Consider the following 17942-nt stretch of genomic DNA (forward strand, 5'->3'; position numbering starts at 1 on the left):
GTTCAGAGGTGAGCATGGAGAGGCTGGGCTCAGAGCAAGGGCCTGGCACCCAGGAGAAGTTAAATTCAGTTGATTGAGGTGGGGGCTCCCTGCCTTGGGGTGGGCAGCTGCAATTAAGGACTTCTGTCTCGTTGTGGCCCAGTCTAGAGGCCCCTTCGGGCTATGGTGCTAGGACTCACGGCTGCCTCAGGCCCTGGGGGCTGAGAGGAGGCGCCAAGCAGGCCCAGGAGCCCCACAGGGGATAATAAATAGGTCCCCTGTTGCCAAGACTGAACTGACCATGCTGGCAAGGTGGGGTTTGCTGTCATGCCCCAGGTCCCCTCCTGGGCTCCGGTGGGGGAGAGAAGAGTGGGGGAAACCCTACATGGATCCCCCCACATGGGCCTTTCCTCACAAGCCAGAGCCAGCAGAAAAGAGAAAAGGCTCTGCGGGAAGAGGAACATTTCCTGCGGGGAGTCTTGCTGTTTTCTCTCCCAAACAGGAAGTGGGCCCCAGAAAAGGCTGAAAGCGCTGCCCTTTGACCTCCGGGAGCCAGGCACTCACAGACAGCAGTGCTGAGAGCCGCCCCCCAGGCACCCAGGCGGACCTGCCATTCCCAGACACAGAGCAGACCGTCCAGCCCGGCGGGCTCCCCCAGACTCCCCGGCACCTCTGGAGAGATAGCATGGGGCAGGGGCCCCATTATAGCCCCTGTCTGCAGGCGGGGCCACTCCTGAGAACCTCAGAGAGGAGAGGGTCTGGCTTCCCACCTCCCGTGTACAAGGGAGCCGGGAAGTCTTGGGAGGGAAGCGCAGCCACAGACAGGGCTGGAAGGTTCTCTGGCCCTGGAACTTGCACTGCCTCCTTGCTCAGAGCCCTTGCATCCTGGGGGTCGTGGCAGCAACATCTGCCAAACAGAAGCATCAACTTTGGCTCACATCGTGCTTGAAAAATATTTATTGCATTGCTGATGTTAATAATGGGAAGTTTCCTCATAAAAAATGTGGGTTTCCCCCTCTTGAGACCTCAGCACTTCAGACCACACTGGGCTCACACTCCTGCATGGCCGCAGCTGTGGCAGTGAGAGGTAGGTGCTCCCTGGAGGGGCACACAGGCACCCACGAACCACAGTCCCCACCGCTCCCTGCAACCTCACCTGCACCCTCCTTGCCTCTATCACCGCCTGGTCCCCAGAAGCAGGCACGTGTCCTGCCCCTGGCCTAGTCCAGTCTGTCTTTGAACAAGTGAGGAACGTGGGTGACCGAGTTGGGGTGGTGGCTGAAGACAGTGTGAAGCACAGCCAGGCCAAGTTCACACGTCACTCTCCCTCTGAGAACTCCTGCAGGCTCCTTGTCACCATGGGCGGGATTGCCAAGAGCAGTTAACATGTATTGAGCCACGCCGTGTGATTCATGACCCTGTGAGGCAGGGCGTCCCAGCGTCATCTCACTTTGCACCAAGGATGCAGGGACTCAGAGGGAGCAAGTAACTGTCCCAAAGCCAGGGGGCTTCCCTAGTGGCTCAGTGGTAAAGCGTCCACCTGCCAATGCACGAGACACAAGTTCGATCCCGGGTCTGGGAAGATTCCACATGCCATGGAGCAACTAAACCCATGCACCACAACCATTGAGCCCACACGGTAGAGCTCAGGAACTGCAACTACTGCGCCCACATGTTGCAACTACTGAAGCTCATGCCCTGGAGCCCGTGCTCTGCACCAAGAGAAGCCCCAGCAATGAGAAGCCTACGCAGCAACAAAGATCAGCCCTCGCTTGCTGCAACCAGAGAAAATCTCATGCAGCAATGAAGACCCAGCACAGCCAAAAAATCAACATTTTTAGAAATTATTAAAAAAAAAAAAAAGAAATAGGAACTATCCCAAAGCCACACATCTACTTAGTGGTGACCCTGGCCTTCCAGGTCAGGCAGTCTGAGGCGAGAGCCCACACTCCTGATGATGACCCCCTTCCCCCACCCCTCCAAGGCCAGGCCCCATGTGGTACAGACCCTGCCCTCTGCAGTCCCACCCTACTCCACAGACCCTGCAGCTTGAGCCATGTTGAACCCCCTTCCTGCCATTCAGATTTGCCCCTTCCCTGTCAAAGTCCCACCAGCCTCTCAAAGCTCAGTCTACTTGGTTCATTTGGGCTGTGTATTTGTCTGCTTCTTCCGCCCCACCAGATGCTCCTGGAGGGCAGAGAAACCTTCCAGCAGTCAGCACAGTGCCCTGGGCCTAGTGAGCATCTTTAAAAGAGGGAAAGAAGGAAGGATGGCTGGCTGGATGAATGAGATGGTAGAAGGTTGAAGCCAGAACCACCACCACCACCACCGCTCCCCCCAACCCCACCGCCACCCACCGACTCCGACTCCAGCTTCATTGCAAGACTTGCAGGACCGGTCCCAGATGACTTTCTACTGGTCGTCTGAGAAGTCTCCCAGTCACTGAAAGCTGCAGCAACCTGGGGGCAGCAGTGCCAGGGCCTCTTCTCCCAGACCTGGAGTGCCCGGACAAGCTGCAGAACCTGACAGGCCAGACACTGCCCCGCCCGGCCCCTCCTTCCCCTGCAGCGTGAGGCTGGGGGCCTTGGCGTCTGTCCTCCCCTTGCTCTCCAGTCAAGTTCGTGTTGCCCCAACCAGGCAGCCTCTAGGGGTCCCTGCCTTGAGATTTATGCCCAGGAGTGAGTCCCCACATCCCAGCCCTCCAGGCGATCTTGAGTTCTGGATCCAGATACTTTCTGTTTGGCTGTGTGTCTTCTGGCCCGCTCCTGCCCCTCTCTGGGCTTTTGTTTACTTGTCTGTGAAAGGCAGACAGTAGCAACTGAATTCTCCCAACAGAAGATGGCTTCACTCTTGGTGTTATTTTTCTGGCTTTCCTTATGCTCTCCATCCCCTCCCGAGACCCTAGCTCCCGGTCAGCCTGGGGTCCACCAGCCACCCTGGGAACCCCTCTGGGACAGTGGGTGCTGAACTGGAGACAGAGGCAGCTCCCAGTAACCAGCTACAGCTCTCAGCCCACTCCCTGCCTCCCCCACCACCACTCAGCTCCTCTGTCTACTAATTGTAGGGTTGCAAGCAGCCAGCTGCCTCCCAGGCCCCAGGCGGGTGCCTCCCAGTGGATCAAGGGCTCCCTGGAGAGCCTCCCAGCTCTCCACCAGCCCCACAGACCCAGATGCATAGGGGCGGTCTCCATGGTGCTCAGACTCCCCTCTCCTGCTCTGGGAGGGGGCCAGGAGAGGTGTAAACGTGAAGCCTTTCTCAGCCTTTCTCATTTCTCAGGCTCCCCCCACGTCAGAGAGGCACATCCTGGGCCCCCACCCCTACTCAAGAACTAGCCATGGGGTTCAGTGAGTGGGAGGGAATTTGCCTGCCAATGCAGGAGACAGGGGTCCAATCCCTGACCTGGGAAGATCCCACATGCCCAGCAACTAAGCCCCTGCTCCACAAATGCTGAGCCTTTGCTCTAGAGCCCAGGAGGCATGACTTCTAAGCCCACAACTAGAGAAAAGCCCAAGCAGCGATGAAGACCCAGCACAGCCAAAAATAAATAAAATTATTTTAAAAAGAAAAAGAACTAGCCATGGCTCTCCACTGCTGGACAGATAAAGTCTCACTCCACATCCTGACCCGTGGGGGGGGAGGTTCAGATGTGCCCTTAAGCGCATTCCCCAGCGGCCTTGGTCTCACGACCCTGTTGCTCCAGGATAAAGTCCTGACAGGCCCTCTTTTCTGTCCCCACTGGCTTCCACAGCGTCCTCTCCATAGCTGCCCCACGGCTGGAGTGCTGATGGTACGGTCAGACAGGTTGACAGCTCCTCAGTGGCTGCAGTAGTCTGCTCGCACCGGGACCTCGAGCTCTGAAGGCCGGGGCCCTGCCTGTGGAAATCTGCATCTCCCACCCGTCTCCCCCAGGAAAGGAGGGTGAGTATCATCCGAAGCACAAGCATCACCTCCAGAAGCAGACAATGGCAAGATGAGGAAACCGAGGCCCAGAGAGGGAAGGAACCAGCCAGTAAATCACAGAGCCAGGATTCGAATCCAGGCAGCTCCAAAGACCAGGTATTCTCGACTAACAGTCCTCAGCCCAGATCTGGGCCTAGTTCAAAGCAGAGGCTCTGTGCATGTTCGGGGGGCAGAGGGCAGTGGGGGAGTGTAAGATAAAAATGGTGTGACTGCTGTCACCAAGCCCTCTCCGCTTTCAATCACTCAAGACTCTTTCTCCTCTAGCACCTGACTTAACTCAGGCCAGTCAGATGGGGACCTCATTACACAGATGAGTTAAACTGAGGTCCAGAGAGCCAAGCGGTGTATGCAAGGGAACCCAGCAACTGTGTCCTGGGAATCTCCAGGTTATTGTGATAGGGTCATAATCCTTCCCTGGTGGCTCAGCTGGTAAAGAATCCGTCTGCAATGTGGGAGACCTAGGTTCGATCCCTGAGTTGGGAAGATCCCCTGGAGAAGGGAAAGGCTACCCACTCCAGTATGCTGGCCTGGAGAATTCCATGGACTATACAGTCTACAGGGTTGCAAAGAGTCTGACATGACGGAGTGACTTTCACACATTAACCTCTGTTATAATAAGAAAGCAGTCAAGGGGCTTCCTTGGTGGCTTAGTGGTAAAGAATCTACCTGCTAACGTAGAAGACATGGGTTCAGTCCCTGGTCTGGGAAGATCCCACGTGTGGGGCGTCTAAGCCCGTGCGTTGCAACTACTGAGCCCTCGCATCTAGAGCCTGGGATCCATGGCAAGAGAAGCTGCCATGGTGAGAAGCCCGAGCACCTCAATGAAGAGCAGCCCCGACTCCCAGCAAACACAGAAGAGGCTACACAACAATGAGGACCCAGCTCAGTCAAAAATGAACAAATAAAATAATTTTTAACAAAAGAAAGCAGTCAATGAGATGTGGATTCACCTATACCACTAATAAGCACCACCTACCTGAACCTCAGTTTCCACGTATGTCATACGGAGGGGGAGTTAGAAAGGGGTTAGAAAGGACGCTTGTCAAGCCCCAGCATGGGCTTTGGGATCCAGCGGTGTTGCTGTTTGTCCACCTTTGTCCAAGGACTCCCACCACCGTATCTGTGTGGGAGACCAGTTGTCCGGGCAGGAAAAGTGAGTGTATTTATGCACATTGGGGTGGGAATCTCTGTCCAAGACCCATCCCTGCCTTTCTGCACCACCCCACCCAGCCACACTCAGTTGTCTCTGCTCTCCATTGCATCTCAGAAACCTCCACCTGGTCACCCACCCAGTTGCTCTGTTGCCCAAGGTATCTTAATTCCAGGATGGAATGGGTTTTGAGCAGTAGTGCTGAGAGAACAAAGGCACCTTTGTCTGCTCTTGGACCGCCACCTACTCCCCACCAACCCACTCCCTGGGTCGATAAGCTGGAGTTAGGAGTGTAACAAAATTCCTTGGGAATTTGTCTGGTGGGAGTCCCTTATCAGATAAAATTAATCTGATCGCCCAATCCCCAAGGGGTAAACTGAGGAAGCTACCAAGCTAAGGGGAAGGGTTAGAAAAAAGAGAAGCCACACCAGGCATTCTGCCTCTATTACTTCTTTCGATGCTCATGACAGCCCAGTGAGGGGACCACCAGTATCATCCCACCTTACAGGTGAGGAAAACCGAGGTTGAGACCCCTGGTGGCTTCCTGAATCCAGGCCACCGCTGTCTAGCAAGGATGCCACTTACTACTGTGCCAGCAGCTCCTGGTGTACTTTAAATATTGCTCAGGTTCCCTGGCTTCCAGGGCTTCTGCAAGTCAGGCTGGCGTCTGTCTGCGCAGCTTTCTCTACTGCCCTCTCCCCCTTGCTCACCATCCCAGCCCACACTAGCCTCCTTTCTACTCCTCCAAAATCCCAAGTTCATTCCTGCCCCGGGACCTCCAGGTGTGCTCCTCCTTCTGCCTTGACATCCTCCCCTGGCTTCACTAGCTACACAGACAGTCCCTCTGCTGTGCCCATTAACCTCCTTCTCAGTCCCACGACATTGATTTTTCCAGATGGCTTCTCCTTCTGTAATTACCGATTTACTCACCTGGCTGGTGCTGACTTGCTAGCCTGTGAGCTCCCTAAGGGCTAGGATCTGGTTCTTATGAGTCACTTTGGTGCCGCCAGCACCTATGCCTGCCGCAGAGCAGGAGCTCGTTGAGCCTTTGGTGAAGGAGTGAATGGGTGAAGAGATCAGTGAATGACCATCCACGCTCCCTCCCAGGCTCCTGCTCTGGGCTCCCCAAGGCCAGTCCCAGAGGTTCAGGCCAGTCAAAGTCAGCAAAGAGAGGAAGTTATAAACCAGGGCTGGCAAACGAGCTGTGCAAAGTTTTTTGAGAGGAAACTCAGAGATGCAGTGCTATTAAAAATTGATATTTCAATGAGATAATCCCTCTCTTAGGCTTTTAATTGATTGTCTAAAAAGCCTTCCTCTGTTGTTGTGCTTCTTTATTTGTAGGGACCGTTTATTTTTTTATGGACGATCAAACCCGGATACAGTGGAAGGGCCACCACATGGCTGATTCAGAAACAGTAACCAAGGTACCAGGGACACACATCTGGAGGTCAACTGGGAGAGGCGACGTGGCCGTGGAGCTGGCCTCGGTTCTGGATTTGTGGCGGGGGTAGAGGGGGAGAGGAAGCTCCTGCATGTCTGAGACACAGAAACACACACACACCTGCCCAGGCCCCCAGGCGCAGGAGACAGGCTAAGTGGAGGGAGGTAAGGACCCCAAGGGCAGGGGCAATGGTTATGAGGGGAAGCCTTGTTCTGGGAGTTGGGACCCTTAGTGGGTGGCCAGTTCCCCACCACTCCAGGCCTCTGTTCTCCCATATGTCCCTCAGGACAAGTAACAGTAGGTGAGTGGAAGTTGGAACCTCTTACTTATGCTGCTTAATATCTCTGGGCCTCTGTTTCCTCATCTGTCCAGTACAGGTGTTGCTGGCACCAGGTTTGAGGTAGGGGCACTGAGGAAGGGCCATTGGTGCTCACATTGTTGTTAATATCTCTTAAAAAATGTTTTTTCTAAATTATTTTTATTATGCCAGGTCTTAGTTGCTGCACACAGAGTCTTTAGTTGCAGCATGTGGGATCTAGTTCCCTGACCAGGGATCGAACCTGGGACCCCTGCATTGGGAGCACAGAGTCTTAGCTGCTGGACCACCAGGGAAGTCCCTGTTGTTAATCTCAGCATCCTTCTCCTGGCCCTCAAATCCCTCCCCTTCATCCCTGAGGGAAACCTTGCCTACCTCCTTCCTCTTCCCCCTGGGATGGCTTTGAATCAGCCTCCCTGCTCTGCTGCAAGGCTTGAGGCTGCAGAGGTGTTCTGTGCACGCCTGTCTACAAGGCCTCTGGCTGCATCTGTTTCTCTCCAGACCCCATCCATCCACTCCCTCAGCCTGACAGGCAACCTCAATGAGGTCCCAGAGGATCCCCCGCTGGAGCTGCCACAAGCCAAGGATGGGCTGGGCTGGGCTGGCCCCTGGCCCTTTTTTAACTGCCCTGCCCACAAGATGGCCTCGCTTACTTCCTCTCTGCTGCTCCATGCCCCTGGCACCTCTTTTGGAAAAGAGAGGCTGGCCACGTAGGGTCAGATTCCTGGGCATGTGGCCTGTGCAGTCACACAGGGCCCCGTACTTTGAAGGACCCCATGCTTGATTTAATGCTCTGTGTCACTGTCTTGAAATTACTCATAATTTTGCAAGGAGTCCCACATTTTCATTTTGCACCATGCCCCAAAGTTATGTAGCCAGCGTTGCTCAGACCTGCTTCAGGAAGTAGCCAGAGGGTGGGTCCTCAGGGACCCTAGAGCCCCTGCCTCTAGCCATCCCCAGCACCCCCTCATCTTCCCCTCCCCACTTTCCCTAGATCCTCCAGCTCAGTGGCTCCCATCTCCTCACTGCAGGGGTTCTGAGTAGGGAATGACTTCTCCAGCCATTTCTCTGGGAGGGGTCTTGGCAGAAAGCAAAGTCTTCCTCAAATCCTTATGTTCCCCTTCCCACTCCCCCAAGACTGGTACCACTTTTAAGTGGAAGCGCAGAGGCCACAGGATAGATGAGACACAAATTCATTTCAACGATCTGTGGAATTCATAATAGCTTTCACTCAATATGGTCTTCTTTTTTTTTTCCCCAGGCAGCGGATATTAAAGGTACAACTGCTTTGACCTTCTAGGCGTCGGTGAGGTTTCCTCCAGCAATGTGCATCCTCAGATGGTCAAAGGGTAGAAATCCCCACAGAGCAAATGCTGGCCAAATGATGCTAAAACAAAGACAGGTCATTTTTTAGAAACCTCGCCTAAGGAAGGCTGTAAGTATGTGTAATATAGAAGCATGGGTACAAATATTTAGCCACAGAGCTCTCATTGTGGCATTGTTTACAAAAGCAAAAATAGAGACAACTAAACAGCCAGAGGGTCAGGGGCTGGGGAAGTAAATGATAGTCCTTTTCTCCAGGGGCATGCTAGACAGTCAGCAAGGTGAAGCTTGTTAAAGAAGAGGGAGTGAGTAAAAAATCAGATTTGAAGACCCTGATGCTGGGAAAGATTGAAGGCAGGAGGAGAAGACAACAGAGGATGAGATGGTTAGGTAGCATCATGGACTCAATGGGCATGAATCTGAGCAAACTCCAGGAGATGATGAAGGACAGGAAAGCCTGGTGTGCTGCAGTCCACGGGGTTGAAAAGAGTTGGACATGACTGAGCGACTGAACAACAGCAGCAAAATACACTGCGGTCTTGGTTTTCTCTCTGTTTGTGTAGAAGAATCAAAACCACAACGTTAGTGCTGTTGTTTTTCTTTTTTACCCCTGATTCTCCTGGTTCCTGGTGGCCAGTCACCAAGGAATCAGATTATCCCAGACCTTCTGAGGATGTCTTGGGTTGGTCCCTTGCCACCACCTCTCTTACTACCCAAGCCAGATCACCTTTCTCCTTCACAACTTTGCCTTCACTTTCTGTCCTGCTCCCCACGATTCCTTTGACTCCCCCTCCATGGCTTCTCTAAGAGCAATCAGGACTTTTCCAAAATGCAAATTGGATCCTATCCTGTTCTCTGTTTAAAACCTTTGACTATCTCCTCGTTACTGTCATTTTTGAGGAACCTCAATACTGTTTTCCAGATGTGTGTGTACTAAGTCGCTTCAGTTGTGTCTAACTCTTTTCGACCCCATGGACTATAGCCTGCCAGGCTCCTCTGTCCATGGAATTTTCCAGGCAAGAGTACTGGAGAGGGTTACCATGCCCTCCTCCAGGGGATCGTCCCAACCCAGGGATCAAACCCAAGTCTCCTGCGTTGCAGGCAGATTCTTTACTACTAGGGCCACCTGGGAAGCCCCGTTTTCCATAGTAACTATATCATCTTACACTCCTGCCAATGTAGGGTTGTTTTTTTTTTATTCTTCACATCCTTGCTGACACTTGTTTTCTTTTGACTTTTAATAACGTTTGTTCTTTTTTTAAAATTTATTTTTGACTGCACCCTATAGCGTGTGGGATCTTAGTTCTCCCACCAGGGATCAAACCCACACCCCTAGCATTGAAAGGCAGAGTCTTAACCACTGGACCACCAGGGAAGTCTTTCCCCACTACTCTTAAAATGGAGACCAAACCCTTGAACTGGCCGTTAAGACTCTGCACACAGCCAGCCTCATTGAGCAACATGTGTCCCCATCTCCCTGGGCATTCCAGCCACCCGGGTGTCCTCCCACGCACCTAGACAGGGCAGGCTGTCTTCTGCCACAGGGCCTTTGCACATGCCATCCCCCCAGCTCAGAACACGCTGCCATCCCTCTCCATCTAGAGAACTCACCCTTTTGCTTTCACCTTAAGAATCGCCTCATCTGTTCAAAGCCTCCCCAGGCAGGTCAGGAGCTCACCATAGGTTTTCCAGCACCATAGTCCCTTTTCTCCCACTGTCTCCTCGTAACTTGCACCTGCAACTGTGGAGTCTTAGATCGATGCCTACCACTTAAAAAAAAAAATCAATTCACTTGGTTGCACCAAGTCTCGGTTGTGACATGCAGGATTCTTTAGTGGCAGCACATAACTCTTAGTTGCAGAGTGCAGGCTCTAGTTCTCCAAGCAGGGGTTGAACTCAGGCCCCCTGCATTGGGAGTGCAGAGTCTTAGCCACTGGACCACCAAGGAAGTCCCAGCTCCTGTCACTTTTCCTAGACTATGAACTCCTCAGAGGCAGGCTGTTCTTGTTGACCACAGTGTCCCCATTGCCCAGTGCCTGGCACAGAGTTAAGTGCTCAGATGTTTGTTGAATGAATCAGTGAATCAGTGAGGGAGGGGAACCTGGGCTGAGCCTGCAGCCTCCTTTTACTGCTGGCTGGCATGCCTGTCCAGAGTATAGCATGTCAGTCCTGATAGTAGCATATGACATGTGTGCTCAGGAAGGCAGCCCAGAGAGAGCTGTCTTGGAGAGGGCCTCACAATGGGAGGTGGGGCTGGAATGTCATCTTCCTAAAAGCGGCTCTCTGCATCCATCGGAAATGGCCCCTGGCCCAGTCTCCTTGGGAGGAAGCAGAGGGAGCAGGGAGGCCCCATCTCCTTCCTCTCCACCCCCTCCTGGCTTGTCCCCTTTGATGTGAAGGTTCCTGGGGAGGCTGGTTTGTGTCACTGACCAGCGGGGGGAGGGAGACTGTTCAGGGCCTTGTCTTGAGTGGCAAACTGGCCCAGATCTCAGTGCTCCAGCCAGCACAGGGGCCGGGACTCTTACAAACGCCAGCCACTCACCAACAACATCTGAAAAGAACTCACCAATCTGATGGCTGCCATGAGGTTGCCTGAGGTTCTGGGGCCTCCTCCCAACTCCAGATTACTTCTTCTCTGGTTCTGCCTTTGGCTCTGTCAAACCCGCCCTTTTCCCAGGAGCAGAACTGGGGGTGTGGGAGGAGTGAAGATTTTGCTAGAGGTTCCTCGGGAAACTAGCATGGACAAGGATCCCCATCCTTCTAGGTTATGTCAAGGCCCCAAGATACAGAGACTACACGGCCTCTCGTTCAAGTCCTGCCATGGCCGTGTCATCTTAGACAAATTCATTTGGGTCTCAGTTTTTCTACCTGTGAAATGGGGACTGTGATATCCACTCAGGATTGTTGCAGTGAGGTTCAACAAGCTCCCGGAGTGGACTCACACCACCATGGCAAGTAGAATGGTGGCAGTGACACCCCACAAAACACCCCTAACCACCCTGGGATCATGCTACACAGAAACGATTCTCAGTTCATTGTTTTTTTTTTTTATTCTCTGCCCGTTTCAAGGAGGAGGTTTCAGACAGGTGGTAGCGTGGGTTACCACTTCTCTCACATTTGCTAAACTCCTTTAACAAAAGCCTTGGAGCTAGCTTTCCAGGCAGGTGAGGTTAGCCAGCACACGTTGAATGCATTTGTTTTATTTTCCAGGTATTTCATTTATGTAGTTTGCTCTTGAAGCAAAGAGAAAATTGTGAGGTGATTGAAAGAAAGGCATTGAGCAAATAATAGCACAGGAGACACTTGAATCTGGGAAAAATCACAAAGTGGCTGGAGTGGCTGAGGTTTGGGAAATACTGTTCTAGCAGGGTGAAAGCACTTTAGGTGAAAATGCTTCAAAAACTCTCAAGTGATATACAAACAAGGGGTGTGGGCGAGAGACCAGAAGAGTCAACACCAGAGAAGGGCTTTGAGTTTCCTGGGAGTAAATCTCAGGCCTGAGTATATGATTCTGTTCTGTTCCGTCGCTCAGTCGTGTCCGACTCTTTGTGACCCCGTGGACTGTAGCCTAACCAGGCTTCTCCGTCCATGGGATTCTCAAGGCAAGAATACTGGAGTGGGTTACTGTTTCCTTCTCCAGGGGATCTTCCCGACCCAGGGATCGAACCCGGGTCTCCCGCATTGGAGGCAGACACGTTAACCTCTGAGCCACCAGGGAAGCCCGAGTATATGATTACTGATTCAGAAACAGGAGCATGTGGCCCTCCTCCACTCTGTACACCAAGCACTCAGGAAGATGTTTCCACTGATGTGATTTTATCTAATTCTCATTGTTCCCATTTCCAGGGGAGGAAATTGAGGCTCCAAATCATGAAGGGTCTTGCAGCTCAGCTAGGAGTTCCCATGCTTCCCAGTTTCTGTCCTGAGTGAGGAGTTTCAAGAACTGGCTCCCAGCGGCACTGGGTGAGGTCCTGAAGTCTGGGCTGCACCCAGGAGGCAATATATACCTGGTGTGTGTTTAGTCACTCAGTCATATCCGACTCTTTTGCAGGGCCATGGACTGTAGACCACCAGGCTCCTCTGTCCATGGGGTGCTCCAGGCAAGAATACTAGAATGGGTTTCCATTTCCTGCTCCAGGGGATCTTCCCAACCCAGGGATCTAACTGCATCTCCGGTGTGGTTGTCTAGAGGCAGCTTGAGGGTGCCAGGCCGCGCCCTTGCTGTCCTCTTTCCTGGGAAAGCAGGCCCCACCCCTGGCCCGCCCGGCCAGCTCTGCCTGGCTGCTCTCTGCTGGCGGCAGCGACCCCTGGGGCAGAGGAAGATGCGCCCTTCCCGAGCACGGTCTCTGTTTCTGAGCCTTGCCTGCTCCTGCTGTTTCACTCTTGATTCAGTGAGTGGCCTGTGTGCCTGACCCTCATCCCCACCCCTGTGTGTGTCCAGCGTGGGGCCACATGGCTTTGGATCAACCTCTTGGGGCTTCAAATAACCCTCTTCTCTTCAAATGTTGGGAGAGTCAGGGAAATGCAAAATTCAGTCTATGGCTCAAAACAGAGCTTTCCTGTAGCCAAAAATTTGGGCCCTGTAGAAAACTTAGGAAAAAAATTTTCCCCCTGTAGAAAATTTAGGAAACAGGCAAAAAGAAAGAAAGAAATGCTGTGGATTACTAACCAGCCCATTTGGGGTACACCCCACAGGCAGGGTCCTCTTCCAGGAACTCCGAATATATTTCCTCACAGCTCATCGCCCCCACTTTACAGATGATAAAACAGAGGCACAGAGAGGTTAGGTAAGTTGCCCAACTGGTGAAACCAGGGCTTGAACCAGGTGGTTTGGTTCTAGAGCCTACGTGCTTATTTGTCTGCCTGGAGCCCTCCTGTCTTTAGGAGGACAGCCTGTCGGATGGGCCAGAGGGAAGTGGAGGAACAAAGCTGAATTCACACAGCTGACTCCTTGTCCCTTATTCATGGTCTCAGTTTGCCCAGACAGCGTATCCTTACTGGAGGAACTGACTGCCGGTCTTCATCATTCTTTCATTCCCTCCCAGCTGAGACGTCTGGGAGGGAGCTGGGGCCAGGGTGTGTAAAGGAAGGCAACAGGAATGCTGGTGCCTGTGTTTGGACCCTGTGCACACAGGTGTTGCTATCACAACTCTTGGACTTAACCATTTGCTGCCCAGAGAATGCCCAGCTTTTACTCCATCATGCTCCATTGCCACTGTTTGGGATCACATCCCTCCCCCTAGACAAATCAGTCATGAGTCTGTGCCCAGAGCAACTGAAAGCCCAGAGTGTGCTCAAGTGAGAAGCAAAGCCAGTCTACCTACCTACAAAGTGTGTTGGCTATAGAAAGAAAATGTAAGAAAATAAAATCGGCCTGCCCAGTGGGGCTGAGTGGCGCCACTGCTCAGCAGGCTTGAGCCTCAAGGACTTGATAAAGCAAATACAGCCAGAGACCAGGAGACTCCCCCAACCCCATCTTGGGCCTCTCAGGCCCAGCATCAATGCTGGATTGAAACTGGGGCTGGGAACCCCGGGCCATGAGCTGGAGAGCCAAACCCACTTGGCACCATTCTCATTTAACCTCCTCTAGCCGGTGCTGGAAGATGAGGGGCCATTCACCTGTAAATTGGGGGGCATTCCTTGTCCCACTCATGATTTTAAAAGGCGAGTGGTGGGATTTCTCTAGGGGTCCAGTGGCTAAGACTCTGGGCTCCCAATGCAGGGGTCCCAGGTTCAATCCCCTGTAGGGGAACTAGATCCCACATGCTGCAAATAAGACCTGGTGCAGCCAAATAAATAAATAAAATGAGTGTGCTGAGGGTCTGGGAGGGGAAATAATTTGCCGGTAGCCTCACAGACATCTCCAGTCTCCACTGAAGGTTTTCCTGGTAATCCACAGCACCTTAACCTCTCCTGTGCTGTGCTGTTCTTAGTTGCGCAGTTGTGTCTGACTCTTTGCAGCCCTGTGGACTGTAGCCTACCAGGTTCCTCTGTCCATGGGATTCTCCAGGCAAGAACACTGGAGTTGGTTACCATGCCCTCCTCCGGGGGATGTTCCCAACCCAGGGATCAAGCCCAGGTCTCCCGAATTGCAGGTGGATTCTTTCCCATCTGAGCCACAAGGGAAGCCCAAGAATACTAGAGTAGGTAGCCTACCCCTTCTCCAGAGGAGCTTCCCGATCCAGGAATCAAAGCGGGGTCTCCTGCATTGCAGGCGAATTCTTTGCCAGCTGAGCTACCAGGAAAGCCCTAACTTCTCCTATCCCCAATTATACCTGGGAGTTGAATGAAGACATACTGTTGGCAGCCTCTGAGTTCAAATTTGGAAACTGGCTCTTAGGAAGACTTTTCAGAGTAGTGTTTTATGCAGACTTGATTTTAGGTAGCACATGAATGAAATAGTTCCATGCTTTAAGATATAGTGTATATGTATGTATAAAATATTGGAAAAGACCCTGATGCTGGGAGGGATTGGGGGCAGGGGGAGAAGGGGACGACAGAGGATGAGATGTATGGATGGCATCACCGACTCGATGCACATGAGTTTGGGTGAACTCCAGGAGTTGGTGAGGGACAGGGAGGCCTGGCGTGATGCAGTTTGTGGGGTTGCAAAGAGTCGGACACAACTGAGCGACTGAACTGAACTGATATATAAAATATGTTATATTGTGGGGGAAGTGTATGTGTATGAAATCATATAATATGTACTCCTTAATTCTGGTTTCATTTATTTTCACTCAGTGTAATTGTTTTGAGATTCATCCATGTTGTTGCATATAGAATATTTCTTTAATTGTTGTTGTATTTCACCGTATGTATTTAGCTGCACAATTAGTAAAAAATGCAAGCTAATATATAGTAACAGAAATCAAAGCAGTGATTGTCCACGGACTGATGAGGGTGGGGGAGGGGTAAAGGAGACACGAGAGGGAAGGAGAAACTATGTTGAGGATGTTCACTATCAGGGTTGTTCTGGTAGCTGTACCTGCATAAACCCTCGTCACACTGTACATTTTAAAATAATTGTATTATTTATTTATTTGGGCTGTGCTGGGTCTTCTTTGCTGCATGGGCTTTTCTCTCCTTGTGGCAAGCAGGCCTCCTATCTAGTTGTTGGGCATGGGTTTTTAACTGCGGTGGCTTCTCTTGTTGCAGAGCACGGGCTCTAGGGCACAGGCTCAATAGCTGTGGCTTAGTTGCTCCGTGTGGCATGTGCGATCTTCCCCAACCAGGGATCTTAGCTGTGTCTCCCGCATTGGGAGGCAGACTCCTATCCACTGAACCACCAAGGAAGCCCCACACTCTACATTTTAAATATGGATTGGAAGACTCAACATAGTAAAAAAGTCAGTTCTCCCCAAACTGATCAACAAGTTTGAAGGCAACTTCTGTCAGAGTCCTAGCAAGATTTTCTGTAGCTATAGATAAGACTGAGCTTCCCTGGTGGCTCAGATTCAGTAAAGAATCTGCCTGCCAATGCAGGAGACCCAGGTTCAGTCTCTGGGTCAGGAAGATTCCCTGGAGAAGGGAAACACTACCCACTTCAGTATTCTTGCCTGGGAAATCCCATGAACAGAGGAGCCTACGGGGCTACAGTCCATGGGGTCACAAAGAATTGGACATGACTGAGCAACTAATGCTTTCACTTTCATAGATAAGATTATTCTAAAAAATATATATGTAAAGGCAAAGGAGATAAAATAGCTAAAACAGTTTTCAAAAAGAATAAAGTGAGAGGACTCAGTTTATCTGGGTCTCAAGACTTATTGTGCAGCTTCAGTAATCAAGCCTGTGTGCTATTAGCCAAGAGATAGACACATAAATCAACAGAACAGAACAGAGAACTCACAATGGATCCAACTGATTTTTTATAAAGTTGTAAAAAGAATTCAATGGCATAAAGAGGAGACTTTTCAGCAAACGGTACTGGGACAACTGGACATTCGTGGGTCAAAGGGAGTGGGGAAACACCACACCAACCCAAGTCTCATATGTTCTACAAAATTTAACTCAAAATGGATCACAGACTTAAAGGTAAAACATAAAATGATCTAACTTTTAGAGTAAAACATAGGAAAAAGTCTTTATGATCAAGGGCTAAGTGAAAAGTTCTTAGACTTGGCACTGAAAGCACAATTTACAAAAGGAAAAACTGATAATTTGGACATCATTGAAATTAAATTTTACTTTGTGAAAGACCGTTTTAAGTGGATGAAAAGACATGCTACAGACCGGGAGAAAATAATTGTAGACCACATATTTACAAATATGTGAACAAGGGCTAGTATCTAGAATATATAAAGAACTCTCAGAACTCAACATTAAAGAAGCAAATTTTCAAATTAGAACAATGGGCAAAAGATACGAAGGAAGATTTCAGTGAAGAAGATACACAGATGGCAAATAAGCACATGAAAATAGTTTCAACATTAGTCAGTAGAGAAATGCAAATTAAAACCACAATAAGATATCCCTATACACTTATCAGAATGACTTGAAAAGAAAAAAAAGTGATAGCAACAAATGCTGGCAAGGATGTGAAGAGATGAGGTCATCAAATTATACATTACTAGTGGGGATGGCAACCCACTCCAGTATTCTTGCCTGGAGAATCCCAGGGACAGAAGAGCCTGTTGGGCTGCTGTCTATGGGGTCGCACAGAGTTGGACATGACTGATGCGACTTAGCAGCAGCAGCAGCAGCAGCAGTGGGGATGTAAAATGGTACAGCCACTCTGGAAAAACGTGCAGCAGTTTAAATTAAACATACAATTGCCATAAGACTCAGTAGTTGTGCTCCTAGGCATTTGTCCCAGAGCAGTAAAGATTTATATTCACACAAAAACCTATACATGAATGATTATAGCAACTTTATTCATCACAGTCAAAAACTGGACCAGACATCCTTCAGTGGGTGTACAAACAAATGAACTGTAGCACATCCATACCGTGGAATATTATTTGGCAATGAAAAAGACAAAGTATTAATACAGGAAACAGCCTGGGTGGTTCCCCAAAGAATTACACTGAGTGAAAAAAAAAAAAAACCAATCCCCAAAGATTACATACTTACAATTCTGATTTTACAACATTCTGGAAAGGACCAACGTATAGAAATAGAGAACAGATTAGTGGTTGCCAGGGTTAAAGGGGGCAAGGTGGGAAGGGAAGTGGGTTTGGCTGTAAAAGCCCAACAGGGGGGATCTTGTGTGATGAAAATGTTCTGTACCTTGAACATGCTAGTTGTGATACTGTTCTCAGTTTTGCAAGATATCATGAAACTAGGTAAAGCCACATGGATTCTCTCCATAACTTATAACTGCATGTGAATCTTCAAATATCTCAAAATAAAAAAGTTTAATTTAAAAAAAAATAGGTGACAGTACTGCAGACAGAGAGTGGATTGGGGAAAAATTAAGAGAATGAGAGAAGGAAGAAGTTTGAGAAACCCTAGTCTAGAAAAGATGCCTTTTTATTATGAAAACTCTCTTGATGGTTATTGCTGGCCAAAACTCCTCCAAAGGTTTTTTGTTGTTTAGTCGCTCAGTTGTATTTGACCCTTGTGACCCCATGGACTCCTCCAGTCTCCTCTGTCCACGGGATTTCCCAGACAAGAATACTGGAGTGGGTTGCCATTTCCTTCTCCAGGGGATCTTCCCAACCCAGGGGTCGAACCCACATCTCTTGCATTGGCAGGTTCTTAACCATTGAGCCACCAGGGAAGGCCCCTCCAAAGGTTACTGGTGGTAAAAAGAGTTTGCCGTGATGAATCAA

The sequence above is a fragment of the Moschus berezovskii genome, chromosome 22, assembly GCF_049115385.1.
Source record: "Moschus berezovskii isolate FMDL1 chromosome 22, NW_MosBer_1.0, whole genome shotgun sequence".
Lineage (NCBI taxonomy): Eukaryota > Metazoa > Chordata > Mammalia > Artiodactyla > Moschidae > Moschus > Moschus berezovskii.